Genomic DNA, 15,854 nt, shown 5'->3' on the forward strand with positions numbered 1-15,854 from the left:
ATAGTCATTGTGCCAGCCGGGGTATCACAGAAGATTGCAATCAATATAAGGGCACTACCACAAAAGAGCAGGCTGGGGTTGTCTGGTAATATGATATTAATCTAACCATCTTTTGGAACATCAGCACACAAAAATTAGTTATTCTAAGAATATGCTGTTATAAAACTTACTAGAGAATCAAACATCTGAACTAGCCCAGGTTCAAAACTGCTTCTTATATGCCCTTTTCTGTTGGAATTACACTGCTGATATTAAGGACCATGTTTTCTAATTTTTAATGAGGCTGAAATAGTTGTTATGTAGCTTAGAATGTCTTTATTTTTCCAGGAGAAACACATTCAACATGTATAACCCACCCTTAACTAGGATGTTACTAGATGATGATTGCATTTGGACTATGACATAAAGACTTTCTAAAGAAAACTTCCAAAGACCACTAAGAAAAAATTTTAGGATTAAAAATAATAAATAAAATAAATGCAGCATGTAAGCAAATTAAAGTCCTATGCAAGGACTGGTTTGATTTTCAAAACACAATATGGTTGAAAAACAATGTTCCTAAGAAGTTTAAAATCAAGATACCAGCTTCTGTTCATTCATGGGTTTGCAAAATTAACATAATCCTATGAAAGCAAACCCAATGCTTTAGAGACAATGGGCATTTTTATTAAAAATATATTCCTTCTTAACTTCTGAAAGTTTGAAAAGTAAATATTAAAATCAAAGGGAGGAAAAAAATCTTTTTTTTTCTTATAAAACTGTGGTATATATTCACACCCTCAAAGTCTCCTTGAAATGAAAGGGGGTATTTGCTTGAACAGTGTGATCAGGAGTGTCTCCGTGTGCCCCAGTTCTACAAAAACAAACAAGGAAAGTAATACAGCTGCATTTGCAAGCTGGGGGAGCATCTCTTTCACTTACTATACAGAGATTATTCTGTACATACAGAATACATACATGTTCTGTTTGCTGTTATTAGCCAAATTCAGGAATTTGGTATTTGTATCTGTCAAGCACACAGCAAGCTTAACTGAAATCAAAAGGGCTACTCACAAATTGGCACAAAGGCTTAAGGATTGTGGTTTAAGTGTGCTGATTTAAATAGGGATATCTTTATGATATTACAGATAAAGGACATCAATTGTAGACAGTTGTCACCACTACTGCTGCTTTGTGTAGTTATGATTCGGTCGCGGCCATCAGGCTGGGTACGTGCTGGCTGCCCTGGAGTCCTCACTTCCAAAGCAAAGTATGTGACCAGTGGGACAGGGAATGGGACTATCCCTAGCCACTACTGAAAAGGTACTTAAAGAATATACAGGAGCTACCAGGTAGCAAAATATTCATTGTCTCTGATACTCTTTTTTTCTTGTTTTGTGGAAGAACATTTTTTCATTAAATCCCACGTGACTGAACAAAGCTGGTAGCTTGATTTTAAATGAGTTGGGAAGTGTAGTGGTCTCTAACCCAAGGCTATGTGTCAATATATTGCACACACTTGCTGACATTGCTCAGCGTTTCTACATCTTGCTTTCTGCAGACACAATACTCCTCAAAGTGACATGCAGGACAAAATAATACGTTGCCTGAAGCACATTATTCACTCAATCCTGTTGCCCATGGACCAGGCGACGTTGGAGCCACTGCTCTAATATTTCTTCCCAGGATGGCCAGAGGAATCCTAGGTAAGCAGATGGAAATCTGCACATGCCCAGGAATCCTGTCTAAGGGAAAGACTTTGAGTATGCTTTTTACATAAGCATAGTACATTTTACACACACAAAAAAGAAATCAACATGATGCCAAAAATGCATGGTAGTATTTAATGAATAAGACAGTATCAAGACAATCAGCAAGTTCCACATACACCAGTTAGGGGTGCAGTCAGTGTCTATGCTCTCTTACTGACACATTCTCTTTTCCCATGAATTTTTAAAGGAAACAGCACATTTAAAGCTAAATGCTCTGCTGATTGTATACAGACAACAGTTTTTAAATTTCATTACTCTAAGAAAAATTCTTTAAAAGGGTTATTCAATAACCAGTGCGGGTTTTTTGGTCTGTTCTGCTTCGTGCCTGGAGGAATTTACTACACAGGAGCTATTTGAAGTGTAGGTCAGAATAAACCAGGATAAAGATGCCTCGTAAACCGATCCTTTGTACGTATTCATTATCTTTACCAGTAGGTGGAGCTGCCACGTTAGGTGCTGCATTTTTTTTCACTTCTCCCCCTCCATTCCCCCACCCTTCACCCCCCTCCTTCTCCTAATAAGCTGTTTTCTGATATATGTTGGGTACCATAGAGTGAGACTGAGAACAGGAAGCGGAGGCAGAATCAGAGAGGATTCTGGAAAGGTCTCTGTGTTTTCTTTTCCACCGAGAATACAGAAATTATAATTAATTAGTATAGCTTTGTGGATGGAAATCTGGACTATTTCAGGAGCAGACATATATTATCATATTATTTCTGGATGCTGGGCTTTGCAGTGATTTGTCATTCTCTTTCAATCAGGTAAGCTGGCAAAACATTTAATTGTACTCATAATAAATCTTAGCAATATGATTTTTTCCACGTTTCAGAATTGGATTGTACCCTCTGGTTTGCTGTTAAGGTAGAGTCAAAGATGGAATGGGGAATTCAAAGCCATTTTGTACTGACTGATTGTGATGATGGTGTGATTTTTTCATTTTAACCTTGTTAAATCTGATATCTGGCCTCTTACTCTTAATGTGATGTTGCAATGTAGTAGTCGTACTCGCAAAATCAGATCATTTTATAATCAAGGTATACTAAATTAATTCCTAGCATTTTATAAAGTGACCTTGTTTCCCAAGAAGAAAAATCTGGTGATATTCAGGCTCAGGAACACCAGGTCTCATAAGATTCTGAGCATCTCAGATTCTGATGATCCAGGAATAAAATCTGTGTGGTTTGTTACTGCTGTTTTCAATATATATATGGTATTTGTAGAAATTCCCTTACTAGCTAGATTTTGTAAAAGATCTATAAGGACATATTTTCTTTCTGTGCCATTTTTTGCATGGTTGTGTGTCTGTGTGTATGAGAGAAAGGGCTCTCCAACTGTTAATTAACCAAAGGTCCACACCGACGATACAGTTCATATTTTGTCTGTAACATTACCATCTAGCTTAATATATACTTCTTAATAGGACTGTTTGAATAAATCAGCACAAGTATTATTATATTTCATGTTATTATCCATTTATCTATTGTCTCATTCATTGTTAGCAATAATAATTAAAGCAGTCATTTATTAAAGGTAAAAGGAAAATATCTGTTGAAGATGACCGATATGAGAATTCTTTTTTCAGTAGTGGTTCTACAGACACACATTCACATTAAAACTATATGTGATATCATAGTATTAATTTGGAAATTATTTCCAAGAGAAAACAGTAGAAATGAAAAAATGCCAAAAAAAAAAAGTACAACAGAATAAAGAGCCCACTGTTTACAAATCACCATCTCAATCCATAAAAGAAAAAGAAAGTAGGATTGGGTCTCAGGCGGTATTCAGAGTAGCAAGTGAGGCCTGTACCTGAAGTAGTGATATGAAAGAATGAAGTTTTTAATTTGTATTTTTTGTGGTGCCAAATCAATGTGCCTGTGACATCCTTGTATAACTTCAAAATAAATAAATAATAATACTGATGATGTTTGGTTTAGAAACATATCTTGTTTGGGCTTTCATAACTGATTTGTCAAGAAAACAGTTTCAGAAGAAGACTTTTTAACTAACAGTTTTAATATTTAATTTTTGCTGTCTTACACCTCTCCATTTTGGGAGGAAAGATTGTTAAAGACTAGAATGTGAGCTGCTGCAGTAATTTGAAGGTTCATAGCACCTGTTAAACAGGTATGTTGTTTATTAGGCCTTTATTTTTATAGAAATTATGCTTGTGGTGTTAGCTTATAATTTTTCCGTCTAACAAGCAGAAGTTAAGAGCCCATGCTGATTTTCTTTGCAGTGCCAATTAAGCTCAGTATTGTAAACTTGTGTTTAGATAACACTAGATGCTAGCAGAGGTAGCATCTAGTTTCACGTTTTCACTGGAGAACATGAAACAATTCCCCTGTGCCCTCTCAGACTCTGTCAGAGTGGGAATTCGGTCATTTCCCTTTATTATCAGGTAACTCAGAGTGGGGAAGGATCAAGGGAAAGGAGAAAGTATAGTAAGTATGGGATATTTAATCAATGTGCTGATGACACATTTTGTGTTTTCACCTCTATTTCTTCATCAGATAGCGTTAGACGAGTTAACTTGTACCTCATGAAGATTAGGCATGGAGATAAATTTATTTGCCCACAGAAGATTAAGGATTTTAGAAGCAAAAAGGCTGGTGGGATGTAAGATGGAACTTTCTGACTGATGGTATCCATTTTCTTCTGCTGCTGACGTTCTCAGCCCTGTGTAATTGGCTATGTGTATGCTATGTATTAATTACATTGCTGGAATTCCACAACTTTTGGTGGATCAGAAAATAGCAGATACTATGAGAGTTCTTTGTACATGGCAAGCAAGTTGCAACCTTGTTCTCTAAAGTGCAAATCTTGGCCCTTTTTATCCATATGCTGTTCTTGCCATAAGGTGACAAATGAAAAAAATGGCTTGATTGCTGCTTGACTTAAACCTAAGGGAAAGTAAATGCAAGTTTCTGATATTTGGTAGTTCAGTTGTTAAGGTGACCTAGATTTTGTTCTCTGTAAATGACAGTTGAAAGTAAGTTTCAGGAAGTTACAGTTACTCTGTTCTTTATCAGAAAATTCTTGTTAGAAGTTAGAAACTTAACTTTCAGAAGTCTAATTAGCTTATTTGCCACTCAGTGCAACTGTTGTATATTTTTTTTACCTTATAGCTGTTAATCATTAATATATATTGTTGCCATTTGCAGGAAATGTTGTTTTTTTCATCTCCACTTGAATAAATAAAAGGTTTTAAATATCATAATAAAATTGATGCTTACTGGTTCAAACTGCTTTACAGAACAAATGTACACACTCTGAGCTGTGGCTTCAGTGAGCCCATCAAATCAAATGTCAACCCCCATAAAGTCCATCTATAGGAAACTGCTTCCTCTTCAGTGGAAAGTTGCTGTTGCTCATTACAGCTACCACGCCTGATTAAAAGCTCTGAGGCACATTGCCAATGGTATCTCTCTCGAAGTTTGGTATTGACTGCCCTCCCATAGGACCTTGATATTGGAGCTGGTATCTTACAACCAGTTCATCTGCTTTCATCAAAATTTTCTTTGTGGACAACTGGAATACCTGGTATATTGTAGTGATAGTGTTATTGCTTGATTTTCCTTGTCTTATGATGAGGTAAAGCGGAAGGACTAGGGATAAGAGCAGCTCAGGCAGGGACTGCATTACTTCAAAATATAAATATAGAGTAGGAGCACCATATGCTCTTGAGTAACCATAATGTGTGCGTACTATCACTGTAATCCTAAATAGGAGTAAGCAAGTTAAATTCTAGGTCACAAAAATATCTGCTCTCTTATTTATTTGTTATCCATCCCAGAATGATTTCTTTCAATTGAAAAAAAAAAACCAAAAACACCCGAAGCCCAAACAAAACCCAAACCAACCAAAAGCATCAGGCAATCCACCCAAAACTCTCATTTCAAATTGCTGCTGAACTTTAAAGTGGCTACTAGTCTTGGTAAGGTCTTCCTACAAAAAATTACTGTTCACTTACTCTACCAATTAAGACAGATCATAGAATGTGTTTTACAGCAAAAAATGCAACTAAAAGGTTAAAATTTAATTAAAGAGCTTAAGCTTTTATGAGGCTCTTTTACATGTAAAGACCTTAAGGAAAAGGTTATTTATGCTCAGATTAATTATTTGTCTAGTCATTCATTCTTTATTGTTATTGATCCCTTCTTACTGAGTAGTTTTACTTAGGCAAGTGTAATCATAGAGCTACTGTGTGCACAGGTCCCTTTTTCAACCTGGAATTGGTTTTCCTGCTGCTTCTCTGGATTCCTGACTTGATCCATCAACTTCTTGGATGTCATATATCCTTATCAAATGCTCACATTTTGAGTACGTATATATCGACTGTGTAGTCCATATGCAGTGAGTCCCAGGTATATCAATTGCATACATGCTGGACTGTTGAGCTACCTGCTCAGCAAAGCTGATGCATTTCACATGTGTTGAAGTTACTACATGTGTATAGATCAGCTGAACAGCACATACAGCTGACGCCCTGTACCTGTGCTGCATCAGGCACATCCTCATGTTTCTTCGCAGGACTTCCTGAATGAAAGTATGAGGGACAGCAGTAAATCTGAAAGGATACCACAGATGCCAATATGGAAAATGGCTTGGAAGAGTATCAGTAGTATTGGCTCTGTGATCCCTTTTACTATACGGCAGTATAACCACTTAACAGAAAGATCTTTGGATAGAGATACATCGCAGGCAATTTCCATTTATGCTTCAATTAAACATTGCTTATTTAATATTAGGCCCTCCTTTTTGACATGAGAAGGGAGCGATGTTTCTGGTCTTTTAGCGTAATTTATTTTAAGAACAATGTGAAGTAAGAAACTTCCTTTTTTACATGTGTGTGAAATTTGGGGCTAGGATAAATTGTTGCATGCTCTGCTTAACCATAAAATATTATTATGTATGATTGTATATAGATTTCTAAGAAGTTACAACTTTGTATTCAAAGATCACTACAGATATGCAGATGAAGAATTAAAATGAGCAAGGAATAAAAGGAAATTAATTGTTCATGGTAAAAATAGTTCCTTTAATATAGGGCAACATAGTACTATGTTGCCTGGCTACTGTATTCATTGAGAAAAAAACTGCCATCATTTCTCATACATCATGTCCTTTGACTGTCTGATAGTCCTGTCTGATAGTCTGGAGTAGAGATTTCTGGAGCCCACGTAGCCTGAATTTGATCCATGTCCCAAATTCTTGCCTACATTGGTTCGAGTATCCTGAAAAGTCTGCCCTTTGTTATGTGCTATTGTACTATCTTTTAATATTTGGACACACTGAGGAATTCTGAGTTTATGTTAGTGAAAAATACACTCTCAGAAAACCAAAGTTCTTGGTCTAATTTTAAATATGCCCAAATAAGTTTTCAGGTGTTAAAATGAATGCACTTAGCCAACAACTCTCACTGTCTTCTCAAAAGCCAGTCACAAAGTACAACTGTGTAACTGTACCAAGACTTTGATACGAGAATATTTTTATCCCTTTTTATTCATATTTGAAATATACATGTGGTGATCTTGAAAACCTGAAGATGAATTCAGCTCTGTTCCCTAAAGCCACAGGATTATTTTTTCTCAGATGCAGTTGATGTGGTACCAACTTGATTTCCTCGAGCACTGAGATTTCTCTACAGTTACTAGTGTTAAGCATTTACTTTTGAATGGATATGTGATTATGCAGTGGTTAAGTCATAAGGATCAAGCTGGTAGACTACAAAATTAGGACATTAATCATACGAATGAAGACACCCTATACATTTTATAAAAGTTAACCTAACTTCACAGTCAAAGAGAGAGATTTTTAACCTCAGATAAATTGTTCTTATTTGAACAGATATTTGAGTGCGTTTTCCATTGAAAAGCACTCTTTAGATGAAAAGAAATATAAACTAAATATAAACTGTGTCCAGAAATTCAAGTTTCCTGTGATAACTTTTATGTTGCACAGAGATAGAGAGAGCACTTTTAAATGATGAGGGAAGGCATATGCCTAACTTGCAGTCTTGCATCCTGTCAAGGAGCAAAGCAAATTACACTCATCAACAACAGCTTTGAATCTTCTTTAAAAATTCTGTTTCACTTGATTTTAACTTAAAGCCCAATCATCTGTAAAATTTGTGTACAACAGATGAAAGCAGAAGTGCTAGGTTTTACAGTAAGAAAGACAATCTATTTATAATTTTATTGTAGGCCTAAGTGAGATAAACTTGATGAAAGAAATAAGTAGTTAATCTCAAAAGGGCCTAAGAGTCCAAGGTCAGATTGAACTGAAGGAATAGGGAGAGCAATCCTAATGTTTACTTTCATTCTGATGGAATGTCTGAAGAAAAAAGCCTGTAACTAATGTTTAAGGCCAAAATGTTCATATGAAAAAGTCTGACCTGAGATAGAAGTTCAGACCAAAAGCAGTATTAAAAAAATTCAGCCTGTGTTAGGAAGGAGCTTCTGCCTACCCAGTGAAGCTGTAACTGAGTATTAAAGGAGTCGTCTTGAAAGGTTTTTACTAACACTAGTTTAAGTTACTTCCCATGTACTTCCTATATATCAAGTTGCTTTAATTTCTGTTATAGTAGGAAGAATACCAGAATTCTAGTAGCTGCTGTAGCACTAGCTATTATTCTGTAGTATATATTACTTAAAGCTAAAGGCCTCTAATTGGTACAATATTTAGTTAATATATTTGAATTTCAACATTACAAGAGACACCATTTAAGGAGGTGGTAGAACTTGTACCCCATTGGCTGTGCTCCTTTGGATTTATTACACACCTGTAGTGACTAGATGAAAATCATACTTCCATAATCCATTCAGAAAACATTCCAAACTTTTTATTAGGCACTTCCATGATGCCTGAATGAACGCCTTCAAAAAATCCATGTGTTAAACCACAGGTATAAAGCACTCTATTTTCATGTTGACTTTCTGTGCATTTTCCTCCTTGTGTAGTAACGATCACATTCAGCCGAGAATTGTGTGTAAGCCTCTCAGCCAGAAGTTCCAGTTTTTTGCCTTTCAGTCTGCTGCACAACTGTCAAAGTCTAAATACAATCCATTAATCTTGTGCTATACAAAGTTTATTCTTTTATATTTTTTTGTATTGATTAGTTCCTGCGGCTTAGTAAGGCTAGGAAAGTAAGTGTTCCAGTTGCATGGTTCTTAATGATTCAGTTAATTTTCTGAGTTTAGTTTGTTATTTCTTTTTAGGCTCATAAGCAATATTTTGTGTTGCAAATGCATTTTCATGAGTTTCCATAGAAAATTTTAGAAAAGAGTATTACTTTACAAACAGAGCTTTCTATTTTTTTAACAAAGCAAAATTGATACTGCGATGTATTTAGATATTGCTAACTGATATTTTATTGTGACTCCTTTAACACCTCCACAGTGGATACTGGTGTACGTTCCAGTGTTTCACTTGTCAGCACATTTAAATTTTGAGTACAAAAAGGATTAGGAATTAGTTGAATCTAGAGTATGGGGAACATGCAACACATAAGTCTGAATCTGGACAAGTACTGTTGTGGATAATGCTGTTTCTTGTTAATCTAAAATTGAGTCAAGATTTTTATGATCACTGAACACTTCAAATATCCCTATAGTTGCCCAAGATTTCCAGTCATTCTCTGGCATTCATCTCTAACGTGAGATTTCACTGCCATCACTGGTGTATCATGCTGTAATGTTCTTTATAAGAATGTCTTATTTTGAATAGCCCCATTTATTTTCTAAGTCACATTTTGGATGGAATCAACACACTTTGCACAATATGCAACTATCTTTTCCAGCTCATCATTACATTGAAAGGGAGCTCAAGTGCATGAAGATATATTTTGAAACTTTTTTTGAAGCAATATCATGTCTCAGAATTTGAAGGATATTCCAACCACTCTTAAAATAAATGGTGATGCCATATAGGCAGAAGAGTTCAGGAAAGAGTCCCACAGGAAAGAATATATATAGTCTGTCCATCAGGAATCACACCTCTGACTAGGCCTGAGATTTTACCTGTGGTTCACTCTTGGAAGCTGAATCAGGATAAACTACTCCAAATAAAAATTATTTTGATCACCGTGATATCAGCAAAAATAATTCTCTATCATTACTTTCAGCCACAGTAAAACTGCATAAACTGGACCTACCTATGAAAATTTCTAGTCTTGGGGTGAGAACCAAAGAAACTAGATTAAAAATAAAGCAAAATGTTTTTTCTTTTCAATGTATTGCAAATATCTGCATTATACAGAAAAAAAAGTTGCTTACAACTATATGAGATGAGTTATTGATTGAAATTCTGTAATGAAATTACTATTATAAATTCAAGACAGAGGGGTCACAATTCTGCCAACCTCCTTCCTCCAATTTTTGCTGTGAATACCGTTGATACTACCATATTACCAAGATGTATAGCATTAGTAGATAACAAAGCTGCATCCCTTATCCATTGAGATACAGCCAATACAAACATATGGAGGATATAATAACTAGGAAGATGAAGACTAGGTGGTAGGATTACATGTGAAAAAAGATTCTTTGTGACTGCCTTGTGCTCTAATTCAAAATACAGATTTATTGAAATTACCTGCACTGCTAGTGTTATTAACAATTTTCACATTAAAGGTTAATTCCTCAGCACACATTAATTTTCTCAATATTTTGCAAACTGGCAAATATTTTAATAACTGGATAGTAGTTACACCCCCCTCTTTTGAAAATAAATGTCATATAAATGCTTAGTATTTGTGATTAGTCTTTTATAGGAAGATATAGGATCCCTTTCATATTATTTTAAAGCCTGCAAGCAACAGCACTTGCCTATACATTTTGCTTATTTGCACTGTTATCTGACCATGAGATCAGATTTCAGCCACAATGCTACTTCAGAGGCAGAATCCAGATGCACCCAATAGGCAAAGGGATGGGGAAATCCCCTGTGTACCCCCAGGGAAAGCTGCATTCAGTGGAAAATATGCATTGGTGGATAAGTACCATTGGTGGCAGTATGAGAGTCATGATTCCCTGAGGGCAGTACTGGAGACACAGCTTTCAGATGTCTTCGGTGGAGCCTCTCCAGCAGTGACTCACCACAGTGAGATGTGCTGAATCAGTCCCTTACTCAAAATGACCAGGACATTGAAAGAATTTGCTGTTAGCAATCATCGGAATGTCTTTATGTTACATTATTAAACAAATAGACGCTCTAATTGTGGTATCGTTCATTGTATCTTTGTGAAAATGTAATTCTAGATTAATAGTAACTAGTACTGGATAAATTCTAGGCTAGTATTTTAAATATATTTTCTGTAGGAGTACTTGGAGATCTTCTATCTTTATAAATAGGAGAAGCAGTAGTCTAGTAGAATGCTTTCACTTTCTGTTTTTCTACCTTCTATGTTTTCTCTGACCTGTTCTGTGTCTACAAATATTTTGTTTATTTTATCTAGAGTTCCTACAGTGGCTGCTCATTCTCACTACATTTTGTGAAAAGTATTATTAAGGGCTCCTTTGGCAGCAGCAGAGACCTAAAAGAGGGGGATGTCTTCTTTTCCTTTTCTTTTCTAGGAATAAAAGCAAAATAACAACAACATTTAAAAAGTACAAAAAGAACCAGAAATATATCTAGTTCAAATGAGAATAAATGTCTCAAAGACATCTCATCTCAATCTCAATGGCTGAAGACTAAAGTTTGCAAGCTGTAAGTAGACTATTTAAATTTCTTGAACTAGATACTCTGATTATTAAAGCTTTAAAGACTGAAGAAGCCATAGCCAACTTTTGGTCAGGTCTTGTAATGATGCAATCTTTAAACTGAAGAGCCTGGAGAAGAAATTATCTTTTTCTGCTATCACATTGCTTGAGATGGAAGAAAAATTTTGTCACAAACAGAAAAACACTTATACCAACATTCTCTAAGATAAATAACGTGCAGAAGTATCCATATCTTTATGCAAATATAGACTGAATTAACTTCTATTCCCGGTTCGAGACAGTAAATCCCGTAGGGAGTAATGATACACTGTGCAGTTCCATAAGTAACAGATGAGAACACTCCTGTTAGCCCGGGCACAGTTATCCTCTGTCTACCAAAGACTGCACTAGTAGTGCAGTAATCTCAACAAGACCCATTTTTCCCTTTTAGTTAAAGCATGCAGGTAAAAAAATAAATGGAATTTTTTAAACTCATATAACTTAAAGGATATTCTTAAATCTGCTTTTGGTCTGTGTTAGGTTTTGTGGACTAAACCATCTTTCACCCTGTTTTTCCTATGTCTCTTTGCTCTTAGGTTGGAAAAATGTGTCTATGTAAATAAGTACTTATCTTTGTCTACCACAATTAATTTTGAGAAGCTTTAGACACAGGAACAAAGAATGAGAGAGTCTTGAAGAAACTTCAGTCTTGAAGAAGCTTCAGCTCCCAAGGAGAAACTTTTCTTACCAATTCCCTTTTCTGCTAGAAATGCAGCCTTTTTGTTTTCATGATAGCAAAAGATCCAGTGGCTAAATTCTGAGGTTTGGCATTTCTTAGAAAAATAAAGGTAAGACCATCTTTTCTTCTCAGACAGAGATAATGTTTCACTTCATAAGATGGCCATTTGATATAGTGATATATATGTATATTTTCACTAAAATATCAGTGGGAAAATGAATCTAACATCTTTAATGAGGTCTAGCTGTAGAAATCTGTGTTACATGTATTGTAGCTATTTTCCATTAGAATGTGAGGATCTATAACATTGGAAGGTATTTGCAAAATACTAAGTACTGTACTCAAAATAGGTTGATGGGCTAAAAAAGAGACCCTTCCTCTTCTTAAATTGCATGTGGTTTTCATTTGGCTTTCTTCAGGTTTCTCCAACACTTCAAGTACTCACACGTGATCTCTTTTCACACCTTCTCAGAGGCAACTTATGGTGTTAAAGAAGATATAGTGCAGACCTGCATTTAAAGATTCCTAGCGCTTTTGGTCAATTTTTATAAATAAATAGGTCAAACAATTTATTTGGGGGTTCTGCAACTTGCAGGTACATATCTGAGGAATCTGTCTTCATTTCTTTACATAATCTACCTATTTTTGATCACTCCTATTTACTAGGTACAGCATACGTTAGCCTTGACGTAAGATTCATAAGCCACTATTTCCACTCCTAGGTAGGAGGAGAGAAGAAATAGGGTAAAATTAATTCAAAAGCAAATGTTGCAGTGAGGTAGAGAGGGAAGAAAAGAGATGAGTGTGGAATGCCAGTGGGCACAAACAGGCAAAGAAGTGGGGGGAAAGCCTATCCATAGCAAGGTCTTGGTGAGAGAGAGCAGTGCCCAAAGATATCCCAAGAAGCAGCTCCTGGATCTTTCAGACATGTCTGGGATTGTTTTTCAGTCTCTAATATAATCTGGTTTGAGTGTTTTCCCACCTGCCTAGTCTTTCACCAGTCAGATTGAACCTCACGCATTACATTCTGCCCGGATTTCCAATCTTTTCTGGTACTTTCTTTTGTTGAGGTTGGGTTCTTGAGATTTAGTTCACATGCTTTCACACCTTATTGCAAGTCATTATTGAGGACATTAAATAAAATTGCACGTAACATCCCTGAAGAAGCACAGTAGTATTAATTCATTAGTATTTCCTGTATTTACTGTTCTTCAGTCAGGTTTCAGCCAATGTGAACTGCCAATTCATATTCAGCCACTTATCACTACCCCATTCTAAATCTTTTTAAAGTAAGCTTTTATTAAGGGAATATTGTTTCTGTTACATACCTTTATTAGTTGATTTCATATTCTAATAACAAGTAAGTATTTTTGTCTTCTCTGATTTATTAATTTTATTAATAAATACCTGGTGGTGATTTAATTATTTTTATTTTGAGTCATTATGTAACACTAATGCCTACAGGCTACTGAGGCTGACTGTGCAAATCCAGACAAAAATTATAGTAATTGCTACAGATAAATTATAGTCGAAGAAAAATGACACAATAGATGAATGATAAATGTTGGAAGGAATGGAAAAAAGGAAAACAAACCCTACATATTAGTCAGTTAGGACCTGTAAACACAAATTATCATAGTTTAAATTAGTAGATTACAGTTTAAAGAAGAGGCAAGTTCTGAGTAGGTGCTAAATGCTGGAGGCTGTTTTTAGCTTTGAGGAGGTAACTCCTCTCCTTGGATATACCTACTTTTGTGGAACCAACATTCACGAATTCCTTGGCTTAGGACCCCTTGGACAGTTGTGACTGGATATCTCTTTAGATATCTCAATTAACTCTGCATTACATTGCATTTGCCACTTTGAATTACAGCGGTGACATTTTGGGACTTTTTTTTCTTTTTGGAGTTCTGTTTCTTATTCAAATATTTTTAAAGCAGTAAAAAATAATGTAAAGATGCCAGGAAAAACAAAGTAAATATCAGTTTTTAAAAGATAATAACCTATAACTGTAAAAAAATATTTCAAAACATTTCAGCAGATAAGAGGATAGGTTTTTCTTTGTGAAATTATCCTCTGTGCATAAATGCCATGAGACATTTCGATAAAAATATTTTATTTTAGATCATCTTCACAACAAACTAGTATTTATCCATCCTTTTCTTTTGGGATAAATTGAACGCAGCATTACCCAATTTGGAATTTGGTCAGAGCATAGTAACTTAAATTTATCTTCACTTCAAAAAAAAAACAACCTGAATTTTTCAAAAAAACTTCCCAAATACTAAGAGAGGGAGTTAAGATGACTCATTTCATTAGACTCTTCCTGCATACACTCTCTCTGTATTCCTTTCCTTCTCAGGACAGTGGTAGTTTGAGTTGAGGTAACTGTCTGACGACATCAGCATAGAGTAGCTACTCTTTTTCCTTCAAAAGCTGCAGAAAATAATCTCTAGCTGATGCTGAAGTGGTGCCATTAGCCCTGTTGTTTCTGCCTCTCCTACCATGGGAGCCCCACGTTTTTGATTTGGACAAGTATCTTTGCTGGCCTAATGTGAGACAGCTAGTCTTATTAACAGTAGTCATTTAGAGTGGAGTTTTTAATCCAGATTTTAGCATCTGAGAGGCTATTGCTGTGCTTGGCACAGAGGAAGATATTATTCCCAAATTACAGTCTTTCAAATGAAGGATTAGCATAAGAAAATTATGATATTTGGTCATTTCACAGATTCCATTTGCTAGCCTCACGCTTACTCCAACTCTAATCAAATACATGTTTGTGTGCCAGTGTTTCAGTTTTAATGGAATGAAAATCTTGGTAGTCAGCTTTTTCAAGGTTTTAGCAGGAAAATAATTCTAATGCCAGTGTTCTAAAAGCCAAAAAAAACCAGCCCGTAAGAGGAAACACTGCAAGGGTTGTTATTTCTTTACTTTGAAAACTTTGAAGGGTATATGTGGATTGTTTAATCCAAAATGCAAATAACCTGTTAGATTACTTGATGATTTTAATAAATATTTATAGTATCCACCAGGTTCTTCCACTGATACTTTCACTTTTACCGTTTGACTGATTTAATGTATCATAAAAATAGATACTTCAGATGATGACTTCTGGCTTTTTCAGAGACACACAAAAATTAATTTGACATCATTAGCACAGATATTTCACTTACTTTCTGAGTCATCTTCTGTGTAAATGATAAGATAATTATATTCAAAAATAAAATTTAACAAGTTACTCATAGACATAATATAATTAACTGATATATGCATAAAATTAAGAACATATGGATAGTGTTTATTGTTCAACTTTATTATTTAAAGGAAGGGACTGAAGGAAAACTGGATAAGGATTTATGGAATGCAATGCTCAAATACAAGTAAATGGATTTACTTAGCAAAAGCATGTCTTTAATAAATTGGAGCTTCTTTTTTCTAATGAAATCTATTGAATTGTAGACCAATGGTCTACAATGCTTATGGTATCTGGGCCCAAATTATATTTCAAATACATGAAATTCTTTTTGTTGAGCAGTATCAGGTACTGAGGGGCCTGGATGACTTGGATCCTACGTGTATTTTTGAGACTATTCCTTTAAAGATGTTTTTTTAATGAAAGCTATTCTGAAATTATTAGATAGACAGAATTCCTTGTTTGTCTGA

Source organism: Charadrius vociferus, unplaced genomic scaffold (assembly GCF_000708025.1).
Source record: "Charadrius vociferus isolate BGI_N301 unplaced genomic scaffold, ASM70802v2 scaffold161, whole genome shotgun sequence".
In the NCBI taxonomy this organism is placed as follows: Eukaryota; Metazoa; Chordata; class Aves; order Charadriiformes; family Charadriidae; genus Charadrius; species Charadrius vociferus.